This window comes from Gavialis gangeticus, unplaced genomic scaffold, assembly GCF_001723915.1.
Source record: "Gavialis gangeticus isolate Ggan-Ray unplaced genomic scaffold, GavGan_comp1, whole genome shotgun sequence".
NCBI classification, from domain to species: domain Eukaryota; kingdom Metazoa; phylum Chordata; order Crocodylia; family Gavialidae; genus Gavialis; species Gavialis gangeticus.
Genome location: NW_017729032.1, coordinates 222,051,936 through 222,067,938, shown reverse-complemented (window position 1 = coordinate 222,067,938; position 16,003 = coordinate 222,051,936). Strand labels below are relative to the sequence as shown.

The window sequence follows — 16,003 nt, the reverse complement described above, 5'->3', positions numbered from 1 at the left end:
TTATGAACGTCAGGGCAGGATGATAACAAACCAAACTGTTTCTTTATATCCTGCCATTATGCTCTCTTTCTTTCTCCACAGCATCAGATTCTCTTACGTTCTTGCTTACTTTTGCTTCCCAAATGCTTTCTCTTTCTTTCCTTTTTGCTCCCCAAATTTGCACTTTTTTCATGTCTTTCTTTCTCCCCTCCCCTTTATTCACAGATTTCAAGTTCTCATCACATCCCAGCTTTTAGATGTTATACCCTTCCTCAGTCCCATTATGAGCACCTCTGCAATATGAGTCCTGGATGCCAGATTTCCCCAGAGACAAAAATCTAAAGACCACCGACACGCATTCTCACTGATTTGTGTGAATTAGGATTGGCTCTCAGTCAGTCATATGTAGAGAAAATGTTGAGAACCTTAAAATGGTCTGTAAAGATATCTTTAAAATATTTCAAATTCTATTTACTCCAATTGTAATTTATAATTTTGAATAGACTGGAATTTTTAATCTAGGGGGGAAAAAGCAAAACAAACCTGCAGGACAGATTCCAAGCATGTGCTTAATCTAAAGAGGGAACTGACAGAGCACAACCCACATTCAATCATTAAAGGATAGAAAAGTGGCAGAGCAAGAACTTGCAACTTATAGAACACTTAAAATAATTTCCAAAGCATGCCAATGTAAAAGTAACAATTTCAAAAGACTCTAAGGCTAGTAGTTGCATTATCCAAATAGTTGAGTTAATAATAAGAAAACTGACTTTATTCCAAGAGGCATCAAAGTTAAAAGAAATACCCTACAGGGTTTTTCATTTGCATTCCAGACATTAATTCTACTATGCTATTCAGCATGTCAAATTGTTTCCGTAGATATTTATTAAACATTAGCACTCTAGACCTAGTAAGAACCAGGCATTTTTTTCAGTAGCTGGCTGGTAAATGGTGATATAAAGTATTTGGTCCTTGTTTTTGAGACTGGGCTCCACATTAGTTTGAACACTAATTTTTAAGTAAATAACATGGTAACAAATTGGACTCTAGTTTTATAAAACCACCATACATGGTGCCTTGATTAGTCACTGAGAGCTTTGCGATTGGAAAAGTGGGGCCTCTGGAGCTAATAGGGAAAAGAACATTGCAAGGCCCCCAACCTTTAGGAAATTTAGGGCCTGACTTTGCCTTTCTGTCCTCCTTTTTTTTTATAATAAAATACCTTTGAACAAGTTTCTAGTTGGTAACTAACCCCCAATTGCCTAAGTTTCTCTTGATTCTGATATTCTTTGTAAAAAGTTTGCAAACACTATGCATCATAATGTAATAGTAAGGGTCATTGTACTGGTGATTACAATAATCATTTCTTTACAGTTTTTCTTTCCTTAACACACAAACATGGGAAATAAAGAGTGGAAGTTGAAAGTATCACAGAAGAATTTTCTAACTGTGTGAGAGTCTGAGATGACTTGCCACCTGTGAGGTATTAGTAGCAAGTTGTGAATAGGGCTGATAGAATTAGCATCTCATGGTAAGATAACACAGCTGTTGCAAAGTAACTTTTGGCTCATGCATAAGCCTCATTTATCATCTATTTTTATTCTTTTCAAACTCCAGCAAAATAGAAAAGGACCACTGCCTAATTGTTACCATACTGTTGATTCAGAAGCTATTTGCATTGCACTCAAGGAGAAAAAACCCAGTGCTTTCTAGTTATACAGCTTGACTTCTACTCTTAAACTTAGTCCATTTTGTTCCGAGAAATAAGATACGTTAAATGCCAGTTGACGACATCTTGCATTAATGGTATCACTTTCCCGTACTGTTCAGCGGACACTGACACAGTATAGCTGCATCACTGTGTAAATATTTGCCTTTAAAAATACAAAACTCTTGTTTCTTTGCTTGTTCTTTTGCTTGCACATGCAGGATAATTACTGAGGCATTTTAGCAGAAAAACAAACAGATCTTCAGTGAAAGGAAATGGTAAGTTCAAACTTTCTTTCAATTATACTGGTGCAGATATGCAGAAATGAAATAATGTCGTTTCCCATGCTTTTGTTTGTACCAAGGTAATCGAGGAGATTGCATAGCAATTAGAAAATGAATTGTTTGAAAACATTGCTGTATATTAAAATCTTATGTATACAAACAAAAGAAAGATCTGCAAATAGGGATCTACACTCCACAGTCAGGTTGTGTCCACAGAATCCTGCAGTGATTGTGGCCCTGTGTTGAATCACAATTCATATGATTGAAATGATAGCCAATATCTGCACTAGTTTCCCTCAAAACATTAAAAATAGTGAAAAAGAAGAATTTCTGAAAGGTGCTGACATCTCTCTACAAAATAGGTAGAAAGTTCTAGGGCAAACAAGAGCAGTTAAGCTCCATGTAGAGTCGTGAAAACAGGCTTCAGTTCTGTCCTCCGTGTATCATCTCCAGACTACAAAAATGGTTTGCTTGCAATACCTCTAAAGTCCTTACTGGCGGTACCTCCAAACATGGTGCCAGTCCAGTTTTTGGCAATTCCAGAGAACTCAGAGTGAGATCTATAAAATCATAGATTATTAAAAGTTACTAGGCAAGGACCATGGTTGCTCTATTCATTCCATAAGGTGCTTAAGCACACAGTTGGATAGTGTGGACACAATACTGTGACTTAGATCATTTAGTAAGTAATAATTTCTCAGCTGGTTCAGGTCTGGACTGCATCTACTTGAGGCAAAAATCTTCCCCATCCCTTACCATTGCTCTGAGAGAACCATTCCATTTTGCAGGTATTTAAAATAAGATAAAACTTCAGCTTTTCTAGTCTAATTCAAAACCATGAAGTAGAAGAAGAATATTACTCTATGTGACTTTTCTTCTACATAACAGTATCTCTAGATCCTTATACGCATTTCTTTAAAGCACTGTCTGTGAATCCTAACTCTGATGGAATGACCTGGTTCTATGGGTACGTGACCAGGATGCACACTATTGCTTTTATGCCATCTCAAAATTTGCTTCAGAAAAATCAGGAGAAAAAACACACGAGGCCCAGATGCCTCCACTACTCTCACTGGTATCACATGGGCCAGCCACCTGAGCTTAACCTGAACCTGACCTTAACATTTGCAAGCCTGCGGAAACAGTTATGTAACGGCGCACCACATACCAGCTGAACCATACAGGGAAGAATTGCAGAGAAATTTCAAATAAATATTGCATTTCTTTTACTCTTTCCAAATGCCTGTCCTGTGCTATTTTAGTCTTGCTAAAATACTTCATTTCCTCTCCAGAGTCATTCACATTCATTTTTTTATTTTTTGGGGGGGTAATTTGCTTATTCCAATGTCTGTCTCCTATTTGGTTATTTGTGTAAGGCATTGCTTTGCAGTTACATTAACAAAGACAGTCTAAAAATATAGAGTCTGTTCACCAGCTTTTCTTGACTCTTACCCCAAGAATATATTTCCCTCACATACAACAGTGGGAAAATTTATCATAAGAACAGGGAATAATAATAGTTCTTCTTGTGAAGAAAACAAATCTTGTATCTATTATATGGGATGGTCCTTCTTAGAAATGTAGGCTCAATGGGCTAAATATAGCCTTGGCAAAGATGACTGAGACAGCTATGTAACATGTTTGAGAAAAACAAATTGGAGTCAGATTATGAGGGGCAATAATTTTCAGAAGATTGAACTGATGTCTGGAAAAACCTGTAGTATTTATTTCTCAGAACACTCCGAGTCAGGAGTGACTGAGGACACTTCTCTTTTCCTCTCTCTCATCTACCACCCTCTCTACCTTATGGCCCTTAGATATTTTTAGACATGAAATTAGTATTGTGCATGCTCTTTTCAAATAATCTTGAGTTAAAGGCAAAAGTCACCTCCTTCTTTCTGATTAGAAAGAGTTATCCATTCTCTCATAACCACACCTGTGTGGAAGGAAGCTTTCACTGTGTTGAAGCTAGTCAGACATGAGATTTCAATAGCAATTATATTTACTATTTATCATGAATGCCGTATGCCCCTGGAGAGTGGGGGGGGGGAGCATGGCGAGTTCCCACAGGTGGTGGCGGTGCTGTCAGTGGCAGTGGGGGAGGGCGGTGGTGGTGAGTGGTGAGCTCCTGCAGGCAGTAGCAGTGCTGTCAGCAGCGGGAGCAGGGCAGCAGTGAGCAGTGGGCGCCCACAGGTGGCTGCAGCACTGTTGGTGGTGGCGGGGGATGGTGAGTGACGACCACCTACTGATGCCGCCGGCAGTGCTTGTGGCACTTTTTGCAGGGGATGCACCACCAAGCTCAGGGGGGTGCACATGCACCCCCCTATGCTATTTATATAGAATTACATTTTTCATCTCCTTCAGCTTTAGTTTCTGAACTAGAAATCCTCCTGAAATATGATGAAGTCAGGCCCGAATCTCATGTTTACTGATGTCAGTGGGAGCCTTTCCATTGACTTCAATGGGCACCAAATCCGGTTATCTGTTACAAAATATACATTAAGGGATGCCTGATTTTTTTAAAATTAATTGGTATAACAGAAGCAAAGGTTTGTTATTTTCCAGAATCCTGGGTAGCAGAAGAGATTACTTTTCATTTGGTAATGGATATAGTGCTGTATTGAAACAAATTATAAAGTTCAGTCCACATCTCTGAAAATGCCAGTAGAACTGAAAACCAAGTAGTTCAAAATGTATCCCACAGTATTAAATGTAATAATTACTTTTCTTCAGGTTTGGACATAACTTGCATTTACTTTTTGCAAATATTACAACAAGCCAGTTTTACTGTTGTGGATGCAGTTGGGAAATTAGTTTCATTGTCATGCATAAGTGTTCAAAATAACCAAATTTAACATGTATGCTCATAAGCATTTGCATTAAAAATGCTGATGCTTTTCCTCCACTTAAAGTGAATGAATTTCATGTAATCACCTGAACAGTCACAGTAAGCCAGAACAACTTATTCTTATATAAAGGTATTGCACAAGTAGAATCAATGCTAAACATACAGAAATGTACTTTTCAAATTATTCATTCAGCACAAATACTATTTTTATTATGTCTTAAATGAACGCCATTACTTACTTTAGGACCTAATCCAGACTTACAGGCTATAGACATATTTGGTGCTGATCTAACAAAACATGTAAGTACATGCTTGACTTGAAAGACAAACATGAGATTGATCTGACTGAGTCAATAAACCTACTCATATAATTTAAGTATATTAAGTCAAGACCTTAAGCATCCTACAAACCTAGCTAAACTAAATACTTTTTACCTATCAAGAGGCAAAGGGTTTTGCCTAGAAATAAAGGAAAGATAATTCCATTATTAGGAAAACTGTTTTGGCAATATTTTTTAAATATCCTTTTAGCAGATGTCACATGTGGAGAAGAGTGAATCACAGTAGTTTAGACAGCAGGCTTGGGATAAAACACATTATGTAGTAGAACTTCAATTCATGCCGCAGACCGCTATGTGGTATACTGGTTTTATCACACACACAGTTTTAATTTCAGTCTTTTGATACAGTAGAGAAGTCAGAATCACTAACATACTACCCAGGTCACCTTTAAAATATTGTTCTTGCTATTGCTGTAAGACCCTTGAAACATTCCTATACGCTATATAAAGTGTTGCAGGAGTGGTTGTGAGCAAGAACTACAAATTCCTCTAGGGCAGAAACTCAGCAAAATAGCTTTAGGCTTTGCTGTTGGCAATGTGCTGGGGGGACTAGTGCAAGGAGATTTTCCTATAGCTAGCAACAGCAAGAGGGATCTTCAGGATGCAGGGCAATCCATTAAAACTAAAAGCCCATGAGAGACTGAGATATTGAAAATTAGAACAGCTTTCAGAGTGCAAACAGGCGTTGACTTTGTTGCCTTTGTGCTGTCATTTTTATGGTGGCACAAAACAAAAACAAATAGACGTCCATACCCTTTGTTGTGCCGTAAAGTAGTAATAAAATTGGTGCTGTTTTATTTTGGCAGATGTCTCTTTGCTTTATGGCAGGAAAATGTGTCAGATCATAATGGGTAAATTCTTTTCCTGCTTCCAGAAATGCACCCCCAGCAATCTCAAGGGTTTGTCTTTGGAAGTAGGGAAAGTCAGGGTTCCCTACTTCTAGAGACATGCCCCCAGAAATTGCTGGAGGCATGTTTCTGGAAGTGGGGAACATGTCACCTGGGCTAAGTACAGACAGTCAAAAAGCCTGAGGCTGAATTGATTCAATCTTCTCATTTTAGTCGGAACTGCATAGATTGAACCAATAAGCAAGTGAACAGACATTCACTTTTGATTCCAGAAATGCAGCCACATTCCTGCAGTGGCTCAGGCCAGAAGTTAAGGGGTGCTAGAGCAGACCTTCCTTCTGGGTTAGAGCAGACAGCTTGGGCCAGTGCTAGCCCATGCACCCTGTGATGGGGGGTTGCAAGGGATGTGCAAAGTACCTTGAAACTATGAATTAACTCAGGACTATGAAATAACTTGACTCTGGAGGGGATTTGGGACAGAAGTTCAATAAACCAATTTAACCTAAATCAGTTCAGTCTGATACTACATTCATCCAGGTTTATCTTAAACTGGTTTCAGCCATTTTGAAAGTGGTTTATATGCACTTAACTTCTATTTTGTTGCAGATTTGAGCAAGTTTTTGATCACTTATACCAGGTTATGTATAATTTCTGTCTAGAAATTAGCCCTGTCTAAACCACTTCATTAGTAGAGTGGCTCATCTATAGAGCTGCTAATTTTGTGCCTGGAACATCCCCTATAGTAGCTCAAACCTGAGGTGCAATGAGGTAGCTTAGTCATCTGCCCCTCACCTTTCCCTGAACTATGATTCTGAACTTTCCTTCTGAGAGGTACAACACTAAATACTAAGGAGTAATTTTACTGACTAAAAAGGTACTATTTTTATCATAATTTTTCACCTTATAAAAGCAAAATCTGACATACATGCAGCATAAAAGCTTTGATGTTATATGTTGGGTTTTAAACTTACACTTACCTGAAGTATAAGGTAATATTTGAATCCAAATAATTTGCAAGTCCCTACAAAGAGACATTCCATCAATTGTGAACAGTCGGCAAAATTTAGGTACGGCAGAGAAAACTAATACTGAAATAAGACTTAACTTTGTATTACTTTGCATTTCTTTAAAAAAAAAGGGAATTTATTGTTAGTGAAAGGTGACTGGTGACTTTTGAAAATTTTGTTCCAATTGTTTTTTATTTATGCACAAAACTTTTTATTTATTCACAAAACAGGGAAACTCTCAATCCATGGGTCTCAACCCAGAGCCCTATAATCTTTCTGTTTAGTAAAATTAAAGCAAGATGTATGATATCTCTGGTTTGAAAATGGTCATCTTTAGAACAGCTCAGTTTCCAATCACATTTGGACTTGGTCAAGGCAGGCATCAGTTTGCAGTTACTGCAAATGTTTTTATGAATTATGTGGCGATCCACTACTAATGCATAACACTCAAACAAATTTGGGGTTTCATAACTATATTTTGACCAATATCACTATGAGTCTGCATTTTAGCCTCTAATGTAGAGATGAGATGGTTCATACCCATCCTATCTAGAGAGTCCAGATGAGAGCCACCCACATGATCAGGGGAAGGTAAGGCCAAGAGAGCAAGACTTATGAGAGGCTGAGGGTACATGGGACTCTTCCACCTGGAGAAGAGAAGGCTCAGGGGGGACTTCATGGCGGACTATAAGTACATAAGGGGGGTGCACCAGGATTTGGGAGAACAGTTGTTCACCAGGGCTCCCCAAGGGATAACAAGGTCTATCAGCCACAAACTTCTGGCAGGCCAATTCAGACTGGACATAAGGAAAAACTTCTTTATGGTATGAGTGTCCAAGGTCTCAAACAGACTCCCCCCAGAGGTGGTGCAAGCACCAACTCCGGGCTCATTCAAATGGCATTTGGATGCTTATCTTGTGGGAGTCATTTGACCCCAGCAGACTTCCTGCCTATGGCAGGGGGGATGGACTTGATCTAGCAAGGTGCCTTCCAGCCCCTAATGTTTATGAGTACATGCATCTGTCATGCTATCTAATCTCTCTGTTTCTTTTCCAGTTTGCCAGATCTTATTGGGTTATAATCTTTATTTTTCTTTTTTAACACTTTAAATGACCATTCAAAAAGAAGACCTTGTACAGCTAAAAACAGACAACAGGTTTGATGTGGTCCTCCTTAGGTTAGGATATGATTCTCATCAAAACAGGTATGGCTCTGGCCATTTACCCACTAGGCTTAAATGTCCATTAAGTCATATTAGCTGTGACGGTTCTGGAGCAAATTGTTAATCTGAATGATTCACAGGTACTTGTAGATCTGTGATTTGAACTAAAAGATTTGATTTGAGGGCAATTAAGAATTTTTTTAAATAACACTCCTATTAGGAACTAATATATTGTAGTTAGATCATCGGATTAGGTACAATATTGTGTGTGTTTTACTGTTAGTTCAAATGTAGGAGTGATCTTGAGAGTGCTGCTTCACCTTTTGTGGTACTTTTTCAATTCTTTGGGGGTATAATAAATATTCTTGTGAGACCCTTTCTTTGATTTTAGACTCTAATAAAACTTCTATTGATCCCACTGGCTATTCTGCCTGAGAAAATTCAGAATTTGATCCTCTATAGAGAAACATATGCCACCAAAGAATAAGAAAAGATAACCTAAACTAGCAAAAATAACACAAACTTTCTACTAACTAATAATATGCTTTTAATGGAACATAAAATGTGGAGGTGGTGGGGTGTTCTTTCAGTCCCAGTGTAATCATTTTGGCTAGGGACAGAAATTATACATAAACCAGTATAAATGATTAGAAACTAGTTCAAATCAGTAACATAATAGAAGTTCAGTGCACATAAACCACTTGCAAAATGGCTGAAACTGATTTATGATAAACCTGGATGGATACAGTATCAGACTGAACTGATTGAGGTTAAATTGGTTTATTGAACTTCTGTCAGAGATCCCCTCCAGAGTCAAGTTAATTCATAGTCCCACAGGCATCCCAAAATACTTTGCACCTCCCCCACAACCCTCCCCCTCCCATCCCTTGCAAGGTAGAAGGGTTAGCCTTGGCCTAAGCTGTCTGTTCCAGTCCAGCAGGAAGGCATGCTTTAGAGCCCCATGGCTTCTGGCCTGGGCCACTGCAGACATATGGCTGAATTTTTGGAATCAAAAGTGAATGTCTGTTCACTTGCTTATCAGTTAAATCTACACAGCTTAAACTAACCCATGAAGATTGCCTCAGGCTTTTTGACAATCTGTAGTTATCCTTTGCGTAAAGACTACAAACAGAGCAAATTAAGGTGACTGACTTAAAAAAATTCTGCATGTGAGTCCTATGTAGTGGCAATATAGGGGATAATTAGTTTTAAACGATCATGAAACTTTGCCTTTAATTATATACCTGCATTCTCAATCACACACTGCATTTGTGAGTGACCCCTTTGAGCAGATTAAAAGAATCCATTTTGTGATATTGTTTGACTTATATTTTGAACAAACCTTGAAAGACTTCCAGGTTAAGTCCATCCTGCCACCCTCCAGCAATAATGTGCATGACTGCTTTGTGATAACTTGCTTGCACACTATTTCTTGTAACCAGGAAAAATGGTTATTTGGAAAGAAGTACCTTTTATATAAAGAAATAGAACATGCATTCCACTCTTCTGTCTTGCTAATACTTGCAGCATATGTTCATAATCAAAACTGAGCCATGCATGCCAACTTTTTTTTCCACCCATTAAAAACACTCCCCCCCCACCCTCCCCTCCTCAACCCACCTTTACAGAAGGGAGCAGCAAGTTCAGAAAAACACTTCCTTGGTATTTTAGTAACTTGATGAATGGTTTTGCCTTTTGAACTCTGCACCATCCTACTTTCAATAAAAGTTAGACTTTCAGTTAATGTAAATATAAAAACCAAGAGTGCCACACCTGCTAGACTTGAAAATTCTTCATCTCCTACTTTAAAACAGACAGCCACACACACACATGCACGCACACACAATGGGAGAAGTTTATTTGCATAAACCAAGAACAGGTTTTCACTCTTGTCCATAGATAATTAAATTAACTTTGTTTGTAAAAGAGGAACACAATCCAGTTCCATTGTCACACATTTTACAGCTGTGAAACTCCTTTGATGGAGGAGTTTCTCTATAATTTGCAGAGGCATAAATCAGATCACAATCAAGTTCAGCCTGGACTCAGGTAGTCAGCAGAACCAGGTCCTTACTAATTTCACTGCACTTTTGATCAGGTCCCTAATTAATATGTCCCATGTGATAAAAAAATATGTTTACCTCTGAGACCGCAAGAACAGTATGTAATTATTTGAAAAATTGTGGTTCTTATTCATAGAAATGCTGTCCCTCAATGCAGTAACACATTTCTTTTTTTAAATAGTGTACTTTTCACCTTCTAGTTCCATCCTTCTTTTTCAGAGTACTCATTGCTAATGAAAGTTGTGTCCTAATGTATGAAAGGTCAGGTTAAACAACTGAGGGTCCTGGCACTTTCCTGATGTAGTGTCCTACCTTACCTTCCTGCCTCATTGTTGCATCCTATGCCTATGCAGTGACCGTACTCCTATTTGCAGTAACAAAGTCCATGTGCACATATGGGGATTGGGCTGAAGAGAAACCCCCTTCCCACCACCTTTAAATCCAAAGTCAACACTTATTGTTTTATTTCTGACTCTCCTGTATATATTCCTTTCACTTGAAACTGGTTTGTTGGTAATTTAAAGAAGGAGAGGGGCATAATTAAGCTTCCTTCCATGAAAGCAAAGATTTTTTTTCCTATGGGCCTTTTCAAGTATCATTCTGGTGAAACCATAAGGCAATGGTAAAATGGTACATTACATTGTGCTCTTCTGGGGTGGTTTTGGAGAACTTGCTGTCCTCTTAGAGGCCCAAGTGTGATTGTGTACCACCCTGTGTTCAGTTCTGAATTCACTGAACATAATTGCTCCCTACAAATAGCTTAACCAGCGCTACTTGTAATGGCTACTTTGCAATAGCCTGGTTACAAACTAGTTAAGAGGAACATCTAACATGTCATAGATCTCAGAACATAAACATATACTTAAAATGTTTTCTAGATATCATGTGTTTCATTATTTTCTAAACTCAGTAATGCTGCAAAAATTAGATTAGAAGAAGAGGTGTTTTATGAGCTGGAATTCACATATCATATTAAAAGGTTTTCTTCACTGCAACTGCACTGCACTGCAGTGCACTGCACTGGCTACCAGCATCATGATAGCATAGTAGGAACATAAGATGACCATGATTTTTCACTTTACACTATTATTGAGAGAATAATTCCAGGGAAAACCATTTTTAGTGTATAAGGTTTCTGATGTATTTGTTCAAGGGAATTCAGAAATAAAATTACTCTAACCACAAATATGGTTAAGAGTGCTGCCAGGCTGGCAATCATGGAAATTATTGTGAACATAGGGTAAAGCTATGCATTAATTGCCACCAGCCGATTCAACAAAAAGTATGTTTAGTTTCTTCTGCACACATGAATACATCCACTTATTGCACCAGTTCTGCTTGAGTTTTTAAGGTCAGGTCAATCTCATGAATATTATTGTATACAGGAATCATCTCCCCCCCTACAAATGTGCTACATATTTAAAGCTAAGTGAAGAAAAAGTTGTAGTCTTTCCCTTTAAGAGGAGAATGACATGGAAAACTAAGAAATAAAAATCCTCACATTAACATTTAGTCAACAGATTTTAAGAACATGTGAGACTTACATAATACACAAATGCCTAAGAACTATTCATAAAACAAGAAATTGAATTGATTCTACTTTTTAGTAAAAATGTGGCCTGAATTGAATGTGATTTCCCTCCAGATAATGAAAAATGCCAGCATATGGCTCTTGGGAATTTCTAAGGTACTGTATTTGTTTTATAAATGAAAGAAGGATTCATTGCTCCATAAAATTCTGGCATGTGAAAAATATATATTTTTCTTATTAGCAACTTTCACTGATTAAACCATGAAAAGAAAAAAATACCCATAGCTCAGTTACCTGCAAATACCTCATTACTGTAAACTCATAAAAGCCATTTACAATCATATAGCATGTAGCAAAAAAAAGCTTCCTTGGCAAAGTGTTATTTTTTCAACTACTTGCCCCGTTTTTAATATGAATATGAATAGATATGTTTTCTGTTGAAAGAAGTCTGAAACCCTGATAACATGGGTAAGATTTTAAGCAATGAGTAAAGATACTTGGGCTATTCATAGGGTTAAATACAGAGTTCTAATTTACTTCCTTTAAGTGTATTTGTTGCCACTGCCTATTTGTCTAAAGAATGGCTAAAAGTCACTGACAGTTACTAGATTAAATCAAAGAACAGAGGCCCTGAAGGAAATTTGGAGCATACTACAGACTTCTATTTCCTCTAGCAGTTTTCCTCCAAGAGCTACATACAAGTGTGCTACAGCTCAGCTCTCATGAAACCTGATCACTTTGTTTTCTGCACAAAAAAACAGTTAGGTTAGGAACATCATCAGAACAAATTCCAAACATCAGAAGTTGACAAGGCGAGAACTTGGATCGACTGGGGTGCTGCAGATGTGTTACTGACATTGGGACCTAAGTTAAAGAAAATCAAGCCACAGTAAAAGATACTTCTGTTAGCAATTAGGTGTGTTTTAACAGGAAATGTATGTACAGTATGGTATGCATTCACCCACCACTGTTATTGGGTTATATTATAAAGGAACTGCAGCACTGTTGGGCTCAGGGCTTGCAAACATTGCTCATCATAAACTAATAACTTCTGGGATTTCTCCTGACTCTGCATTAAACATTTCCTATGGTCTGAAACGTTTTTCCTGTGGGAGCTGGGGGGTTTTTCTATCAATGTTGATGATAAATTATTGATTATTATTATTATTACCACTATTAGACCTAAGGATTCCAGGCACAGACCAGGACAACTCTTAGTTAGATTATATGTGACCATAGAAGAAAAAAGTTGGTCCCATACTCCCAACAGTTTAAAATCCAAGTGTAAAACAAGAGAAGACAGATAGGTGCAGGTAGTTAGGGAAGTAAAAGGAAACAACGTGTCATTGGTAGTGTGATTTCAGCTCACAAACAGCCAACACGTTATCCAGATGTTGTGTAGCTATCACAGCAAATGAAAGTTCTAAGGATAGCCAATTTTGTTTGTGACACGGGGCCCTCCCAGGGCCGGGTCGCAACCTAGGCCCGCCCACTTGTCTAATAGGACAGTCCACCCAGTCTTGTCTGCCACAACTTGCTGCTCCATACGTTGGTGTAAAATGGGGTAGGCTGCCCATTTTAATGCCCCAATGCCAGGGAGCACTATACACAACTATGACCTTCCCTTATCATGTCCCATGCCTCACAGATGGCATCCTATAGTTGCTTTTTTCTCAGGCTGATGACTGGGCCAACTCAGTCCCTTGCTAGGCCTCATGAATTCATCCTTTCACTCCACCCCATTGGGCCTCATTCATACCGCCCCCCTTCCCACTGGGGCCTCTTGCACTTTACCTCTCTCACTGGGCCTCTTTCATGCTGCCCCACACTGGGCCACACCCAACCTGTCCTGCTCTCTTGAGCGGCCATGTAGGCCATCAGGCTTGCCTACTCACACAGCTTGGCTGGCCAGCACATAGCCCCTCAGGCCCTCTCAAGACCCTCATCTAAATGGTGACCAGCCAATTCGCCTTGTGCTGGGCGAATTTCTCTAGACAGTGATGTCCCCTGCATTGAAGGGACCTTCAGCCTCCGTAGGCTCTTGCCCCACCTCCAAGCCAGTCAGGCTGTCTGATAGCCCATCATGACCCAGGCATGTCCCTCACATTGGGCTTCATTGCCCTTCAGCCTTCCAGCCCTCTTGCATTGACCAGCCGGGGTGCTCTGGTCCCAGCACTACAGCAGCTGACCTCCTTGGGGAGCAGGGGTCCCCTTCTGGGCCCCACCATACAGCCATCTCACACTGGGCTTGCTTAGAGCCCCAGAGATCATATTAACATGGCTCCACACTCAGCTGGGCTCATCTGAACCCCAGGCTTCACCCCTGCCTGTTCGAAATCAGGGGCTTGCCTAGCCCCTGTGTAGGCCTGCAAACAATAAGCCCCTCCCTAGGCTGGACCTTGTTCTCTTTAGGATGTATTGCCTTTTTCCTGGAACTTGGGACCCAACTGGGTTCCTAAGGACCTCCTGCCATCCTCATAGTTCCTCCCTTACCACTAAGGTGTTGTGAGCAGTGGCTCAGTTGGGTGTCATTGTTTTGGCTGCAGCAGCAGACTGCTGGCTCAGCCTTGTGGGCCTGGACCTAAAATGGCCATGTTATCAGAGCTGGCCAACACCTGCTAGCTGCCTGATTTCAATCTTAAAGTGGCAGGCACCTAAAGGTGCACTGCCACAGACTTTCCCACTTAAAATGACTATCTGCAAGAGCCCACTAAGTGGTGAGCACCCCAAAGGTGCTCCTCCACATTGTTATTGAACAGAACATTTTTAAGTCCACATCAGACCCAGTCTATGGGAATAGCTGTATATTAAATTTCAGCCTTAAAAGTATGAATTGCTTCAATCTTCCAGATGTATTTTAACTAATAGGGATTAATTGCTTTGGCATTATATTCCCTTCTCCATTAATATACTTCTGTCTGAAAGTTCTGTTTGTTGGAAAGAGTTCAAAATGTAAACTATATTAGAGGAGCCAAGGGTACAGTACAAAAAATATTTCTGTCCTAAATGAAATGCTATCACAAGAAATATTCTTAATTGACCAAATAATACACTAAATTGTTACATACTAATAAAACCACATTCTACTTTTATAGCTCTTAAGAGGTCACACATCTGGATCTTCAAATTAAAATTAGTGAAATATAGGTAAAGTGGAGTTGTATTATAGGTTTGAGCTACAGAGGACATTATAGGTGGTACAGTGTAATGATGGAGCCACACTCATTCTCATACTACACTACTCATCACTTATATGATTACTTATATTCCCCACCCTGTCTTTGCTGGTGGTGCTAGACTCATGCACCCATGGGACTCAGGGATAAACATGACTGTCAACATGTGCATCAAGGAGGATACAGGAAGAATTTCAGTGTAAACCTTTCTTAATTACTGTATATGCAATAGGTACATATAGTGCATTACAGGTAACTAAAAGCTTACAAACTGATATATCCAGTTAATGCAATGATTAAAGTAACATACAAAAATAATAACTAAACAAGGAGCCAGCTATAGAAGCATTTTCTGCCTATTTTAGATGGTCCCCAGGTGTGAAATCTAGGAACTTATTAGTTGAAGTATGTTACAATTTACTAAAGTTTGGGACAAGACGTTTTGCTTCCATTCCGAATTGAAGCAAAAAAGTCAAATTAAGAAAAGTGTTCCTAAAATGTCTGATTTCAAACACAGTCTGAGAGCAGAATTAAACCATTCTTTCTCTTCAGCCATCAGTAATTTCAGGGAGAGCATATTTGGAAGGTTGCTTTTGCAACCAGAAGGTTTAGAAGTAGCCAACCTATGATTCAGATTCATATAAAGGTGTATACATTTTTTAACTTCTTCTGTTTTCCAAAATGACTGATCCTTGCAAGTGCACAGTTATGTACACATTTAAATAATGTCTTGCCTATATTTGTCTTTGTGCAAGCAAGTGAAATACAAAGTTTGACGGGGGCGTTGGTTGTAGCTATGTTGGTCTAAGGATATAGGCAGACAAGGTTCTTTGCGTAAATGTGATATCTTTTATTAAAACAGCTAAATAGTTGGAAAAAATTGTTCTTTGCAAGCTTTTGGGTACAAACATCCTTCTTCAGGCATACAGAGAGTCTGCTATTGTTCTCTGTTCCCCTGGATGGAATAGAAGCCACTACGCAAAATGCAAGTCTGTGAAAATGCAAATATGTGGTAGTAAGGATCAGAGGCCATGGGAGACAATGCATGAGAGATAG

The 16,003-nt window shown here is 39.1% G+C and overlaps 1 long non-coding RNA gene across 1 annotated transcript in view; it reads right to left on the bottom strand.

The window, feature by feature from the left end:
- The window catches only part of LOC109303032, a 243,262-nt gene that overhangs the window by 187,761 nt on the left and 39,498 nt on the right, over positions 1-16,003 (bottom strand). The window contains exon 2 of the long non-coding RNA XR_002098990.1: positions 2,452-2,531. This is a non-coding gene — a long non-coding RNA (uncharacterized LOC109303032). The remainder of the gene's footprint in view (positions 1-2,451; positions 2,532-16,003) is intronic.